Source organism: Eublepharis macularius, chromosome 8, assembly GCF_028583425.1.
Source record: "Eublepharis macularius isolate TG4126 chromosome 8, MPM_Emac_v1.0, whole genome shotgun sequence".
Classification (NCBI taxonomy): domain Eukaryota; kingdom Metazoa; phylum Chordata; class Lepidosauria; order Squamata; family Eublepharidae; genus Eublepharis; species Eublepharis macularius.
Genome location: NC_072797.1, coordinates 99,366,199 through 99,381,763, shown reverse-complemented (window position 1 = coordinate 99,381,763; position 15,565 = coordinate 99,366,199). Strand labels below are relative to the sequence as shown.

The 15,565-nt window shown below is 42.5% G+C and overlaps 1 protein-coding gene across 1 annotated transcript in view; it reads right to left on the bottom strand.

Moving 5' to 3' along the window:
• The window catches only part of CEMIP2 (cell migration inducing hyaluronidase 2), a 60,657-nt gene extending 59,540 nt beyond the window's left edge, over positions 1 to 1,117 (bottom strand). Inside the window, exon 1 of the mRNA XM_054987086.1 lies at positions 1,033 to 1,117. The gene's annotated coding sequence lies outside the window, so the exon portion shown is untranslated. The remainder of the gene's footprint in view (positions 1 to 1,032) is intronic.
• Positions 1,118 to 15,565: the final 14,448 nt, after the last annotated feature.

Sequence of the window (15,565 nt, the reverse complement as noted above, 5' to 3'; positions counted from 1 at the left end):
TGAAGTAGATGGCTTGTAGGAGTGTTGCTTGCATGGGAGGAGACGCAAATAAGGACAGGTGGGAATAATTGGAATGGCAGAAGTATCACTTTTGTGGTAAACCAGCTGCAGTATCAAGCAGCCACCACTGAAAAGAAGAAAATAGTCTACAGTAGCACACTGGCCAGGAGACCAGTAATTAGGCCGTATGGCCAAAAAATTCAGCATTCTTACTGACAGGAGTTCAGATATGACAGCACAAGCACAGTCAGCCCATAAACAACCATCCTTTTTGCTAGGCAAACAGCCAGAGCCAGATGGGAAGGAAGGAGAACCATCCCAATCATGACATCCAACCAGCACCACAATAAATAACAAAGTTGCATAAGTGCATGACTGAAGACAACAAGGTTTCTTGCAAAGATGAAAGTGATATTCACACAGGAGAGCAGATACAACAGAGAGCTCCTAGTGACTGTTACCAAGAGCTGCCTACTAGTAACTGACCTCCAAAAATCACATATCTTCATAGCAAAGTGCAAAATGGGTGCTTCTGGTTCAAACTTCTGGTAAAACAGCTACAGATAATTAAAATGTGGAGGAGAGTTTTGGTTTAATATTTTTACACAACAAATATTTAAATATATAAAGTCAGTGTAAATGACTTCAGGAAATGTCTGCAAAGATGCCATTCTTTTTCTAGTTCTTGACAGATCAGAGTTACCAGATCTTGTGAGTGGACAGAATCTGGATTTCCTACCTCCAGGAACAGTATTATTTGTTACTCTGAAAATGTAGTATATTTTGTTTGCAGCAAAAGTGAAATACTGGAGAGAAATTTTGTCATTGTTGGAAGTATAATGTAACAAAGCTAGAATCAGATTCCCTAAGACACAATCTCTTCTAATTAAAAAGCAAAAGTACAATATTTCAATTATCACATTACTGGGTATATGCCAAAATATTTCTCAGCTAGAAGATTTGATGACTAGAATATGACTTCGTATTTAGAATTTTAAAATAAATCTAGAATCAAAAAAGTTTTATACTTACCTGCTTTGTTATGAGAGTTCAAACCTCTTAATGAAGAGACAGAACACAGAATCTGCTTTCTCCCTGTTAACAGTATGGAAAGTTAGCAAACAGGCAGATAATCTTCTTTGCTGTCAGGGAGGAATGAATATAAAGGCTGAGCACTGCCACAGGAAGAGCATTATCTGTCACATACTCGGCTCAGGATGTCACACCAAACTCTGTTTTTCTGACTTACAAAAACAGGAATTGTCTCATGTGACATGTTGTTTTGAGCCAAATGTTACTTGGAAGTCTTAACCGTTTGAAATAAGCTTTCCTACCATCATTAGTGAGGCTTACGTGTCGGACCTAACTCCATATTTGGGTTAATAAACTCAGAATTTGTGATCATGAATGGCTCTGACTCTCTCAGTGGTGAGCCACAGGTGCTTAGTACCATCCAGGAAACTGATCTGAACATCAACAGTGGTTCAAATACTTAGGTGCCTCTGAACCATTCAGGATCTCAATTCACATGAAATAATAGCGCTCTGCATCATTGGATTAATACGAAGTTACAGATGGTAAAATCAGTTTAAGCAGGCAGCTGTGACTACGACATTTGGCTGTATTGACTACTGATTCTAGATTTTGTTATTTAAAAATTTATTTGTAGATTGTGAAGGTGCACTCAGGGATCACAATACACCATGTTCTGTTTAAAGTGCTTTGTGTAACAAACTCTAATTAATCTACTAGATACAAGAAACAAATTCTGGTGTGTGCATAGGCCCAGGTTTTCTGCTGCTTCCCTCTCTCCCACTTCTCCTTTCTAGGCAGGCAGCCATGACCGGTGGTGCTGCTCAACAAACCCATGAATTCAGATGTTATAACATGTCAGCTGCAAATCCTAGTTTGAAATCTTGGCTTCAAAGCTGGTTTGGTGCTATTTGAATCTAGAGAGTACAGCTGTGGTCCAATCAGATTCATGGTTTGTAAATGATAGTTTATTATGATGTCTGAATGCAAACTACAGATTGGACATGTGCAGGATTTGGGGAGGCCTTTTTGGCACACTGTGAAAATCCATGGCGCAGAGATTATTGTAATCAAATGGATTTATGTTATCTGGTGTGGGACTCCTCTAGTGCAGGGTCCAACATCCACCCATCTGCCGTGGTGTCGCTGCCATGGCTGGCCCCTGGGGTCCCTCCTGTCATTGGCCACCTGCTGGCAGCTCGTCAGGGGGCTTCCTCATCCGGTCACGGGCTCCCAAGTGGCCTCAGAAATGGCAGATGGGAGGCCAGAGTTGCATCACCTCAAGGAAACCACCCTTAGCAGACAGGGAAGGCCCTCTTTACCCCTCCCAGCCTATATTGATGCCCCATCCTGCTCCCCAGGGTGAGGCTTATCTCCTGGGCCCAGGGCTGTTATATGGCCTTGCCCCAGCCCTGCTCTTGTGCTTTGTTGATGGTCCCCAGCTGGCCCAGCCTTCCAGTGGTGATTGCCAGCCCCAGCCCCAAGTGAGGGCCTTGTGCCATGGTGCTGGGTGATGATGCCACAGCCTGGTGGCATGGGCCCAGCTGCATTTCTTTTGGCTGCTGACAGTCAGCCTGGACCATGATAGGCCAGTGGGGGCAGCTTCCTTTGCTAGCAGGCACCTTGTTGTCTCTCTCGCCATGGCTGAGCCCCACTGCCTTGTCAGCCTCTACAGAGGCTGAGTGGTCCTCTGTGCTGCTTATCCCTGGATTGTGGGACTGCACACCATTGTGCTTCTCTTTGGCTGAGCCTTTCTCAGCAGCGTCCTTGCTGGCCTGCTGCTCTGGTCTCAGGCAGGTGCTGCCTATGGCAACACCGGGGGAGGGGGTCACCATCTGTGTCGTCTGAGCGGCACTCCCCGTCTGGCTCCAGACATCTGGCAAGTGTTATTTGTTTGTATACTTTGAAATTACTTGAGAGAATCTGGTGGTTGTGAAAAAACATACTTTGAATGTATACTGCTGCAAACACAGCTATTTCTTCCTCATTTATTAATACCATGAGAGAACCTCAAAAGTGTATTAAAGCTGATATGGATATTACAAAGTAAACCTATTATACATGACCATGGGAAGTGGCTCCTAGCTTTGCCTGCCCAAGTACTGTGTAAGACAAATGAGGTGGCTCCTGACCTGGCCCTCCTGAGCCACATAAGGGAGGTGTTGCCTGGCTTGGCACGCCCAAGCCCCATGTGAGGTGAGGGGCTTCAGCCACCCAAGCCTGCGTGAGATGAGGGAGGTGACTCCTGCCTGAGCCTGTGTAAGGCAAGAGATGCCAAGCTCAGCCCTCCTGAGATAGAGGTGGCAGCGTCTGGCCAATTGGTTAAGTAAGCTGCCACTTCCTTCCTCTCTCCATCTTTTGGGAGGGTTTGGTAGGGTCCAGTACTGTATTTTCCTCTCTGTCTCCCTCCTTTGAGGAGCAGGGCCAGGGGAAAGGCATATTTTCCAGAGTTTTTCACTCCAAGCCAGCCCCTACTCACATGACTAGACTCAGGATAAAACGGAGGAGAGGAGAATAATGTAGGTTGCTTTGGATCCAAGTGATGGAGAAAGGAGGGGTATAAATGAAGTGATTAAATAATAAATATAGCTGGAGATGGGGGGCAGATAAAAGTGGGTGGGTGGGTTGGTGGGAAGGAGAGAAGGAAGCAGGGGAAAGTGAGGTTGTGTGTGTTGCCAGGAGGAGGAAAAATGGAAATAGTGGGGAAGGGGAGATGAAGGAAAATGAGGTACCCCTGTCCAGTCCTTATAGGTTCCCCACTGTGCAACTGGCCTTGGCTCAACAACTAGCACCACACAACTGAGCCATAGTTTTCTTTGGAAGAGGCTGCCGGGGGTAGGGAAGGTGGGAAAACTGAAGATGGTTGAGGGGAAGGGGGTGGGGGTGAGGCTGATAAGTTGGCTGGTGAGTGGGAAGGCTAGAAGGAAACAGGGAAAGGGGCGAGGCAATGGGGGCTTTCATGGAAGAGAGTAAATAGTGGGGAAGGGGAAATGAAATGCACTTCACAAGTTGTTGCAGGTTCCTGCTTGTTCCTTTTAAAATAAATGTGAAGTGATGAATTCAAAGGATGTAAGACTCTAGTAAGAGAGAGAATTTCTGGCCATTGCCAAGTATCCTTGCTGTTTAAATGATACTAAAATATGCTTACTAAGAAAGCTGGGTTGATAGGTAATGATTTTATATTACTTCCTATCTTCAAAATACTCACTGGTCGTGTAGGAAAATGCAGAAGCCAATAAAGGCATTTTTTTGTCACCGATAATGTCAGTAAGCTCAGATAAGCAACTATATGATGATGGATTCTTCAATAACATTACCAGTGCATGTCAAAGAAAATGTTTTTAATTCCAAGACATGGCCATAATAAAGCCAAGTTAATGACAAACATGATAGCTGGCTGGCATATATAAGGCTTCAGAAGTTGACATAAGGGAAAGTACGATTTATAGAGAGGGATGAACTGGTACCTTTCTCTGTTCTACCAGGCCCACTCTGTATTTGCCATGAATGTCCTGCTTTCATGTAGTTCTCCACCTAGTTGTTTGGGACAATCTTCAGGATGCAAGCATCTGATGGGACAGTATATTTCCAAAACATGGAATAATGGTTAATGGTTTGGCTCCGACCATCCCTCTCTTGTCAAAGAACTTAAACCCTGGCAAAGGACACACTACTTAGGTGGTCGAGGAAGACTCCTTGCTCAGGCTTAGGTCAGCAGACTGCTGCAATCCAACCCATTTGTATTTCTATTCCTTTGTATTTCTTTTCTATTTAGAAGTCACAGACTAGCAGTGCCTCATACCCCAATTAGTAGCATCAGTGAGCAAGCAAGAAGCAAATGCCTTTTCCATATGGTATTTCTTGTGGTGGTAGTTCAGAGCTATCACTTCTCACCATTAGCTCTCTGTCTCCTGTGCTGTTCCTGCTAGTCTGCCTGGAATAGCAGCGATAGGAATGTGAAAGTCTCCCCCAATGTGTGGGTGGCAGGTGACTAAGCACTCAAAATGCCTATCACCCAAACCCCATTTGAGCAGAAATTCCATAAAATGCATTGCAACACATACTTCAGTATTTCATAAATGTAAGAGCACTCACTGCTATCTGGAAAACCATGGGCAAATACCTTGTTGTTGGCTCTAGAAGGCCAAGAACTGTAAATGCTTTCTGTATGACACACAAGCTTGCTGGTTATCATTGCTCGCCAATGCAGGATCTCATAGGTGACTGCTTCACATGCACACTAAGAGATCAAGACAGATTCCATGCATTTTAAGATCCATCAGGGGACGGGCCACAATACTGGCAGGATTTGACAGGAAATTTTTGTGTGTGCATGTTGTGTCTTTTCATTTTTTCTTTTTTCTCTCTTCTGAGTCTCTTTACTGTAGCTACCATCCCATGTGGCTTTTGTCTACACAGATCCCATGATCCCCAACATAGCCTTTTCAGTGGTCCAACGGTTCCCCCTCATCCTTCTTTTACCCATAGAAATGCTTGTATGCTACAGCAAAGTAGTTTTAAATCAGTACTAACATACTATTTTGTCACGTGTTGTTTCTGCTCAGGCTAGCTTCAGAGAAGCAATAATAAAAACAGAAATTATTTTTAAGCTCAACATTTATGGTCACTGAAAGCCATTTTGAAGATAAGAGAACAATGGAACTGTACACAACGGTGCTACTTATACACAAAAGTGTGACTGAAGGGAGAAATGAATACATTTCCTTGGAATTATATTACTGTTTATAGTTACCATTTCTTTTTCCATAGAGAGATCTTAGCAGTGGAGTTTTGTTTGCATTGTGGCCTACCTGCTGGATTCAACCTCGTCTTCAAGATCATCCTTCCCTCTAGGACATTTTCCCACAGAGATCAGATCTAATCATAAGTCTTGTAATCCATTAGCTCCACTAACATCTAGTCTAAAGTGCCTCAGAACACAGACTAGTTTAGAAGGAAAAATTAGTTGGAGTTTCTGTACCTGTTGATTTCATGAACACCTGGACAGTTGACCATCTTAAGCAAGTACTCAGTCCCAAAACATTCAGTAATGCCTAAATCCTCTTGAATGAATGTGATTTAGATATTTAAATACACCTCTTTACTGTGCATATTCTTCTGCATTTCCTAGAACTTAAAAAAAAATCACATGTACCACATGTGTACTTGAAGTACGATTATGCAAGCTTGCTAAAATAAAGAGTATGCTTGCATGTAGCATCCTCCCATGACTCGAGGATTCTATGAAGCTAATAGTAAAACATTTAAATGGAAGACGTGCTTGGTTTGTGGTATATGCAAAGAAATTGAAAATGATCCCCCGTTTTTTGATACTGAGAGCAAACATGATGTAGTAGCTAACATGTCAAACTATGATTGGAGAGACCCAGAATCAAATTCCCACTGAGCCACAAAGCTGACTCTTTGGGCTAGTCGCTCACCATCCCACTAGCCTACCCCAAAGGACTGTCATGAAGATAAAACACAGGAGAGAACCAGGTACACCATTGTGAGCTTTTTATAGGTAGGATGAATTGGAATGGAATAAAACAGAACATTTTAAACAGTTTCTTACAACTATTTAAGTACTGCTCCTTCAGAAACTATTTTATGGCATGTGGTATAAACTCCTGAAACTCTGTTAAGATTTAAGATTTAGTGGCAGCTTATGCTATGGTAGCAAGTATTAGATAGCATATGGTATTATGGAACACATTCTGGTCTTAATATAACTTTTTTTTGTTTTAGTGGGCTTAAGCCAAGTTTCCTTTTGTATTTGATTTAACAATCTCCCCACCCCACCCCCAGGTTTATATGTTAATTGTAAAAAATGTTGTCTGACTTCTTCTATTAATTTGGCAGTATGTGGGGAAAAAACAGTGGTTTCCTATCAACAAAACTTGTCTGCAACAGTCAATTATTCTTAGTCATCCCTGTAATACAGGTGAGCATCAGCAGAGGGCATGTATTCATTCTGAAAGCCTTATCGGCAATTTTGATTTAAAATACTCTTCAGAAAACCTGTAACAAAGGCCTAGTTCATTAAGGTGTTACGCCTATGACTAGAACACACACTGCTTCAGAATGCTAGTGTGCGCTCTCCTGATTTAATGTTCCTCCATTTTAAAAGACACATTAAAACAAGTGTTAAGGGAAAGGGTTCTAGCCTAGCTTTCTCTTTGACATTATAAGAACATAAGAGAAGCCATGTTGAATCAGGCCAATAGCCCATCCAGTCCAACACTGTGTCACACAGTGGCCAAAAACTAGGTATCCTCAGGAGGTCTGCCAGTGGGGAAGGGACACTAGAAGCCCTCCCACTGATTGCCCCCCCCAAACACCAAGAATACGGACCATCACTGCCCTAGACAGAAAGTTCCATCTATACCTTGTGGCTAATAGCCACTGATGGACCTCTATAGTCTTCTGAGGATTTTTTTTTTAACTGAAGAAACTTTCAGCCATGAGAATCCTTATCTGTAGTCTGAACTGGGACAGCCTAAAAGCAAGTTTACCACTCAGTTGAGGCCTAAAAATAAACAAACTTTATGAGTAGCAAAGCAATTTTATTTATTTTCAGATGTACTTTGTTTAAAAACTGACAAAATATCAATTACTTTTGCTCAGATACAAAAAAAGAAGTCAACACAATCTCACCCATTATTGGATTTACCAATCATGAAATTAACATTAAATATGAGTATCAAAGGAATTCAGAGAATACTAGAGGAATTTATGGGCATTCTATGCTCAGCAAAAGAGGCAGATAAGTCCAGCCCCATCTCATTTGTTACAAATAAACTCTTACTGTAGATAAAAATAATTTGTATAGCTTCTGTGACCTTAGCCTGCAGATGCAGACACAGCTTGTGGTAGATCTAGAATCCTAAGCTAACCCTATCTGTTCCTATGTCAGTTTAATGGTAGCTGTTGTGCAACTATGGCTGTCGAGTGCAAGAAGTGTAGACTTGCACTTCAGGCTACAGGCACGTGAACCGATTACCCTACCAGAAACAACCTGAAATGGGTTGAGTTCAAGTGTTCTCAATTACATCTTATACCTGTGACAGCGCTAAGATTACCTGTGTGTCATAAGTTACTTAGGGAGCCTGCCTAGAAGATAGATTGCACATGGATGAATCAGCCCTTCGTTGAGAAAAGAGGAGAGGTAGAGAGACTACAGTAGTGAAAAAAATTACCTTTACTTTGTAGAAACATGGTGTGAGAGGAGGTATAGTTATGGGAGAAAGTGTGACAAAGGACAATATGAATTGTCCTTTGCTCTTCTAGATCTGCTCCCAGGTCAAGATAGGAAGGGCTTAGCTTTTGTTGAAGACTTCATCTTGAACACTGAAGATAAATGCTAAAATATCAATTCACTGAGGAGAAAATACAACTTTACAACAACGGGTTTAAATTTTTAGCCCCATAGCATCGTAGGCTTTTAAACAAGAAAACCAGCTAGAAAACAATGAATAATAATATTCAATTCATATACCGCCCTTCAGGATGACTTAACACCCACTCAGAGCAGTTTACAAAGTATATATCCCCACAACAACAATCACCCTGTGAGGTGGGTGGGGCTGAGAGAGCTCCTAGAAACTGTGACTGACCCAGGGTGATCCAGTTGGCTTCAAGTGGAGGAGTGGGGAATCAAACCCAGTTCTCCAGATTAGAGTCTGCCGCTCTTAACCGCTATACCAAACTAGCTCTGAAAACAATGAAGTTCCCTAAGATGAACTCCTACCTCTTCAATACCTAATCCCATTTAGATCAATCTCCCTCTTAAAGCAGTCTCACTGCAGTCCTGCTTTAGGGAGTTGATAACACACCCCTCTTTGAGTAAGATCTTGAATTAACTTTCTTCAAGATCCTCCATCTGCTGTGACAATTGGCTTACCTTTTTCCTCCAATTCTACCAGGTCCAGTCCTGAGCTTGGAGAGTACCTGGGAAATGTAGGTCAAGAGGGAATATCTACATCAAAGTCTCAGGGAATGGGATAGAGGTCACTCAACTAATCAGCATTGGGCCCAGGGAAGGGACACTTATAATTGGTGACACAGGAACCCAGATTCATGGCTAGACTTGCCCAAGTGCCTGCTGGTGGTGGGCAAACTCCTGGCAATTTGCCCCTCTGCCTGTTGATTGCTGGAGATCAGCGGGAAGTGACATCATCGCACTGGCTGTGGGAGTACTCCCACACTTCATGCAAGGCTGATTTCAACCCCAAATAGAGAGCACTGCTGTGGCCAGCATGTTGATGTCACGTCCAGAAGTAACATCATTGCACGCTGGCCAGGAGTGTGCTTGCGTGAAAGAAGCATAGTAAGCTCTGCTCCCCCACTGGTTGCCAGGGACATCTGACAAGCCTATAATCATGACACCACAGGAAAAAAATAGGGGAAATATATATATGCAATACTTATTTTCCTGTCCAACCTGTTTGTTGTACTGTAAAATGCATCATTTATAACTTCATTAGCACATAAAATTATATTACTACCTTATGGAATATCTACTCAGGAATATGTTGCATGTTATTCAGAGGGGCTTACACACAGGAAAGTGCCATTAAGATTACGGCCATCCTAAGCAGAATTACGCTGTTTTAAGCCTATTGACTTCAGTAGATGTCCTATATGGGAACTCCTCTGATGAAAGCTGCGGATGATGCCTGAGGCCTAGTAGAATGGGCATTAATCTCCAATGGACATGGTAAGTTACCCTGTTCATAACAGAGCTTAATAGTCTGAACTACCCATCTGGAGATGGTTTGGGAAGATGCCTTTTCCCCTTTCTTATGGCCTACATAACAAATAAACAACTGTACCTCTGACTAAAAGGAGGTAGTGCAGATAAAATAACACTGCCTGCGTGAATGGAGAGCTTTTTCTGACTCTGAAATGGGAGAGGGGAAGAGAATAGGTAATACTATTTCCTGGGAAGTGTGAAATTTAGATATTACTTTAAGAAGGAATTGGAGGCTATGCCTAAGGTCCACCTTATTTGTGTATAACAAGAAAAAGTGGATCCATTCTTAATGTGGCTAATTCACTCACACACCTATCTGATGTGATAGCCACTAAAAATACCAGCGGCAAGTTGCCAAAGGTTCAAAGTGTCTCTGGACAATAACTTGGCCAATGCCAGGAATGGTGACCATTACAGTGCTATTGGTTTCACTGGTGGGAACACAATGCAGAGACCGCTGAGGAACAGCTTTGAAGTGTAGTGTGAGAATTAGGGTTTCTAGTTTCCAAAATAGCTACTGCTACCCCAGCTAAAAAGTTTTTTCTATGGGGAAACTAATCATGCTGTGAGGCTCAGCCTGGTGCCACTGGAAAGTGGAGATAGTTGTTTCTGGTTAGAAGAGGTAACCATTGAAACCATGGTTGATGTGGCCAGAATGTTGCTATCAATATGCATCTGGTTTTATCTGTCTGCATTTTCCTGATCATTCTCGAGATCAGTGGTAGAGGTGGGAAAACATAAAACTGGTATCCTAACCATTTGATTTGAAAAGCACCCCCTACTGAATCTGTTCCCCCCTGGAACAGAATAGGGTTGCTTTGTGGTTTCCTTTGGTGGCAAACAGGTCTACTTCTGGGGAGCCCCAATGGTTGAAGACCAGTCGTATGTAACAATCCTTCAGGGACCACTCAAACAAGGTAGATAACAATCTGCTCAGTTTGTTGGCTGTAATATTTGACATGCTGGCAATGTGAACTCCTAGTAAGGTACCCTATGTAGTACACCCGTCTCATGTCATAATGGACTCCTTGCAAAGGGTCCTTGACGTGGTTTCCCCTTGCTTGTTTAAATAAAACATAGCTGTGCAGTTGTCTGTGTGTATTGTGACCCTTCGGCTCTCTGTGGTATCTACAAAGGGGGCAAGTGCATAATGTATGGCTCATAATTCTAATACATTGATATGTAATTTTTCTCCCTCCAACATTTGTTGGCAATGAGCCCCCCAGGCTTCCATTGAGGTGTAGGTGGTGAGGCTGACATCAGCCTCCAAGGACTCAAACTCTAATTCCTTATGTAGGTGAGTATTAGACAACCACCAACTCAAGGACTTGATCTGTGGTGATGTTTTTCCAGCCTGAAAGAAAATGGGCAATCCTGTTGCCAAAAACCACTGGGGTTTCCCCTCCTAGTCAGAACTGTTGTTTATGACTTTGGGATGGGTTCTTAGGAGCAGAAGCTAGAGTACCCTGTCCTGGCTTGTGCAAGAGTTTTCTCTGATGCTGAGGCCATGAAACAAGCAATGATGAGGATACTGCTGGTAAGGTTGATACCTAAATTGGTGTCGTCTGTATGATTGGTATCTGCCAGTAGCCTTGTTTCTTGGTTGGTGTGAAGGAGGGAAGACTCCATGTGACCTGAAAGTCTTGATGATCTTTACACTTCTGGGACAGGTACTCATCAGTCTTAGCTGAGAATAGGGTCTGGTCCTCAAACAACCTTGTTTCTATCGGTAGTGCAGTAGAATGCAGCCAAGGGTGTCTTCTGAGAACTATGAGGATACCACTGTCCTTGTGGAGGAGTCAGCTACATTCTGCACTGCGTTAATCTGTTGCTTTGAGAGGCAACAGTCTTGGATGACTCTGGCCAGCGCTTTGGTCCAAAAATCTGATAGGCCCCCATTATTGCAGAATAGTTTGCTATTTTAAAATTAAGAGCCAAAGATGTGTATACTTTTTTCCTAGCACTTCCAGCTTTTTACCTTCCCTGTCAGCTGGTATTGAATGGCAGCTCTGCCTGTGTTTCCAGATTCCTACCGGGCAAGCCTTTATTAAGGCTGGCTTTCAGAGAAAGGCCTCATGCACTGATTTCAAGTCTCAGTTTGGTTGATAAGAATGGAAATGATACTTCAAACACTCTGGGTGTAAGCTAATTATAGCTTTGAGTGTCAAAATCAGCAAGCTATATTGAGCCTGGAAACTGGTACAAATAGTATAGTACTAACTTCATATGAATACTTCAGCAAGTTCCCATAAAGACCCTAACTATCACATTTTGGACAAATAGAAGGTTCTGAAATATCTTCAAGAGCAGCACCATCTAGAACATGTTGGAATAATCGTATCTGATTACTAAATAGTGTGTGACAATAGCTAGGTTGGTTTTGTCCAGGAATGATTACAGATTATAAATCAGCTACTAATAGGGTGCTACCTTGATGGTTTAACTCTTCCCCCCCTATAGCTTGCGGGAGTTCCAGCCCCGATTCGCTCACTTCAGGTTGAGGTTTCAGTTGGGAGTCCACTCCCCAGCACTGTTGCTTACTTGTAGCTGTTGTTCATCTAGATCTTCCGTGCAGGCACATATGGGACTGCAGACACGCAGGCCTACCGATATTGGAGATTGTCTAGCTTAATATCACTAGGGGGCACTGTTGCCACTTAGCGCGCATGTGCGGCTGTCCTTTCCCGCCAAAAACGGCCCCTTAAGTGGGGGGAGTGCCCCCAATACCCTCAGTCCTCTGCCACCGCTGTGCCCAGAAACAGTCAAAAGCATCAGTGGGGAAGGAGGGAGGGTATGTGTGCCTGCACGGAAGACCTAGATGAACAACAGTTACAGGTAAGCAACACTGTTTTTTCATCATCGGTCTTCCTGTGCAGTCCCAAATGGGAGATTAACAAGCTAAATTACCTGGGAGGTGGAAAAAGTGAAGTCATCACAGGAAAAAAGACTGGAGAACTGCCGTGCCCACTGACATCTCCTTCCTGTCCAGGATGTCCAGGGCATAATGCTTCACGAATGTATCAATGGAGGCCCACGTCACAGTTCTGCAGATATCCTGGAATAGTACACCCTTCAGCAGTGCTGCAGACGAAGTTTGTGACCTAGTGGAATGAGCATGAACCTCCAAAGGACAAGGCAAGTTAGCTGTCATATAACAAAATCGCCTGAACAACCCATCTAGCTAAGGTCTGTGAACTCGCTTTGCTCCCTTTCTTGGGATATGAAAAGCAAACAAAAAGCTGAGAATCTACTTGAAAGGGCTTTGTCCTGTCCAAATAAAACAAAAGCGCCCTTCACACATCCAACATATGGAGGGCATGTTCAGCCTCTGTCAAATGTGCCCTAAAAAATACAGGAAATGTGAGTTCCTGGGCTAGGTGGAATTTTCACACTACCTTAGGCAAGAAGCTTAGTTTAGGTCTCAACACCACCTTTTTGGCGTGGATTTTCAAATAAGGAGGATCTGCACAAAAGCAGCTAATTCCCCCACCCTCTGTGCTGAAGTAATAGCCACCAAAAAGGCCACTTTCATCGACAAATAATGTAGGTGACACATAGCTAAGGGTTCAAAAGGTCTAGAGATAATCCTGGCCAACACTAAAGGTAGGGACCACTGTGGTACAATAGAAGTGATTGGAGGAAACAGGTTATTAAGTCCCTTTAGGAACAACTTCGAAGCTGGGTGGGAAAAAAAGTCTTCCGGTCAACATGAGGGTGGAAGGCTGAAATAGCAGCCAAATAAACCTCAACAGAAGAGTTAGAGAGTCCACCATGTTTCAAACTCAGCAAAATTTCCAAAATATCTGAAAAAGGACAAATCATAGGGTCCAGACCCTTGTGTTTCACCCACTCCCTGAATTTATCCCATTTGACACTGTAAGATAGGCGGGTAGACAGTCTCCTGGCATTTTGGAGGACATCAGCTACACCAGCTGAATAGGATCCTCCTGTAGAATCAACCATGCTGTCAGTCTGAGTGTGTCGATGTTGTGATGATACACTCTGTTCCACGACAGCATTTTATGTGATGATACACTCTGTTCCACGAATTCTGTGTGAATTCATTATCTGATCTCAGGGCCAGACAAATTGCTCACATTTCCAAGATATGGATAGGAAGATGAGTCTAACCTGTGATGCTTACATCTGTAAATATTTGTTGTTCTCAAGGGGTCATGAATCTTTTGATCTGAAGTGGTACCTGAATGGTACCACTTCAGATCTGCCTTCTCTGTGATCTGTTGTTAATATCTGAAAAAGGTCTGAAGCAGTCTTGCATGTAGACGACCCCAAGGTATCGTCTTGTTGCTGGCCACTAGCAAACCCATCAGTTTGGGTAGTGTCGTGAGAATGATAGTCTTGGTGAGCTGTTTGGTCTTTGTGACCTTTTCTTTGGTGAGTGATAGACAACACTCTTTTGATGATCATACCCAGGTGTTCCAGCTTGTAGGAACTGAATGGTGAACTGATTGTCATAGTGAGATTTTTCTTTTGAACTTGATCTGATCAGGAGATTTTGTCTGGGCACAAGTGAACATGAACACCTCTCTCTCTGAGACATACGATGGGGTTGATCAGGAGCTTTGTGAACAATCTTGGCATGGTGGACAGGCCGAAAGGGATGGCTCAGAACTGCCAATTGATTTGTTTTTTACCCATGCAAAGAAGATGGTGAGGATATTGTAGACAAAATGACTGCGGCTTTGGCGGAGTTTTTGGACTGGGATCAGGATGCAATGCAAATGGAAATTGATCGAATATACAGAACTAACTCTAAATTTGCTAAAATGAGAAAGATCCAAAGGGATGTGCTGGTTCACTTTGTAAGAAGAAAAGTGAAGAAGCAAATTCTGCAACAGCACTATATCACAAAATTAATAATTGGTGGTGCCCAGATTATAGTTTTGAAAGAAATTCCCATCTGATTTCTGTATAAACACAAGGATTATAGCTTTCTGGTGGAAAAGCTAAAACAGAAAAATATTGCTTTTTGATGGGATACTCCAGGTGGTGTGATTTTTACATTTCAAGGGCGAAGATTAAACTGAACTCAGTACATAAAGCCAGAGACTTTCTTGAAAAATATAGGCATCAATTGGAGCCTATGAAGAATTGGAGCCTGGTGAAAAATTTATAGCAGCAGATACCAAAGGAAGAATGGAATTGTTTTATACATCAAGCCACATTTAAAGCCTAAATTTATGGGTGATGAGCATGGAAGATATGTTGCGGTAGAAATTGATGTGCAAGGGACAAAAACATTGGTGGTGGGTCTTTAAGCTCCAAATGAGAATAAAACTGGATTTTATAAAAAAATTGGGGATTAATGAATCTAGCATATGAAAACTATTGTTTGATGGGGGACTGGAATGGAGTGATCAATCCAAAGATAGATAGATGCTCTGAGAAACATATTAAGATGAATCAGGGTATACTACCTAAAGCTTTTTTTGATCTAATGGACAATTTAGGTCTGATTGATTTGTGGAGACAGAAAAATGGTAATGCAAGAGAGTATACTTTTTTTCCAGAAAGACATAGATCTCTCTCAAGAACAGATATGATTTTGACATCAAGGGAAATTGCCACCAAGGTGGTTAAAATAGAGGTACTACCCAAGACATTTTCAGATCATAATCCAGTAACCATGACTTATAGCAGGAAAAGGGAGACTTTAGGGGGAGACTAAATGAAGCTCTGTTACAAAATGGACTATTAAAGACTTTAAAAATAAACTAAAAGAATTATTTTGAATTAAACTTAAACAAAGGTACAGAC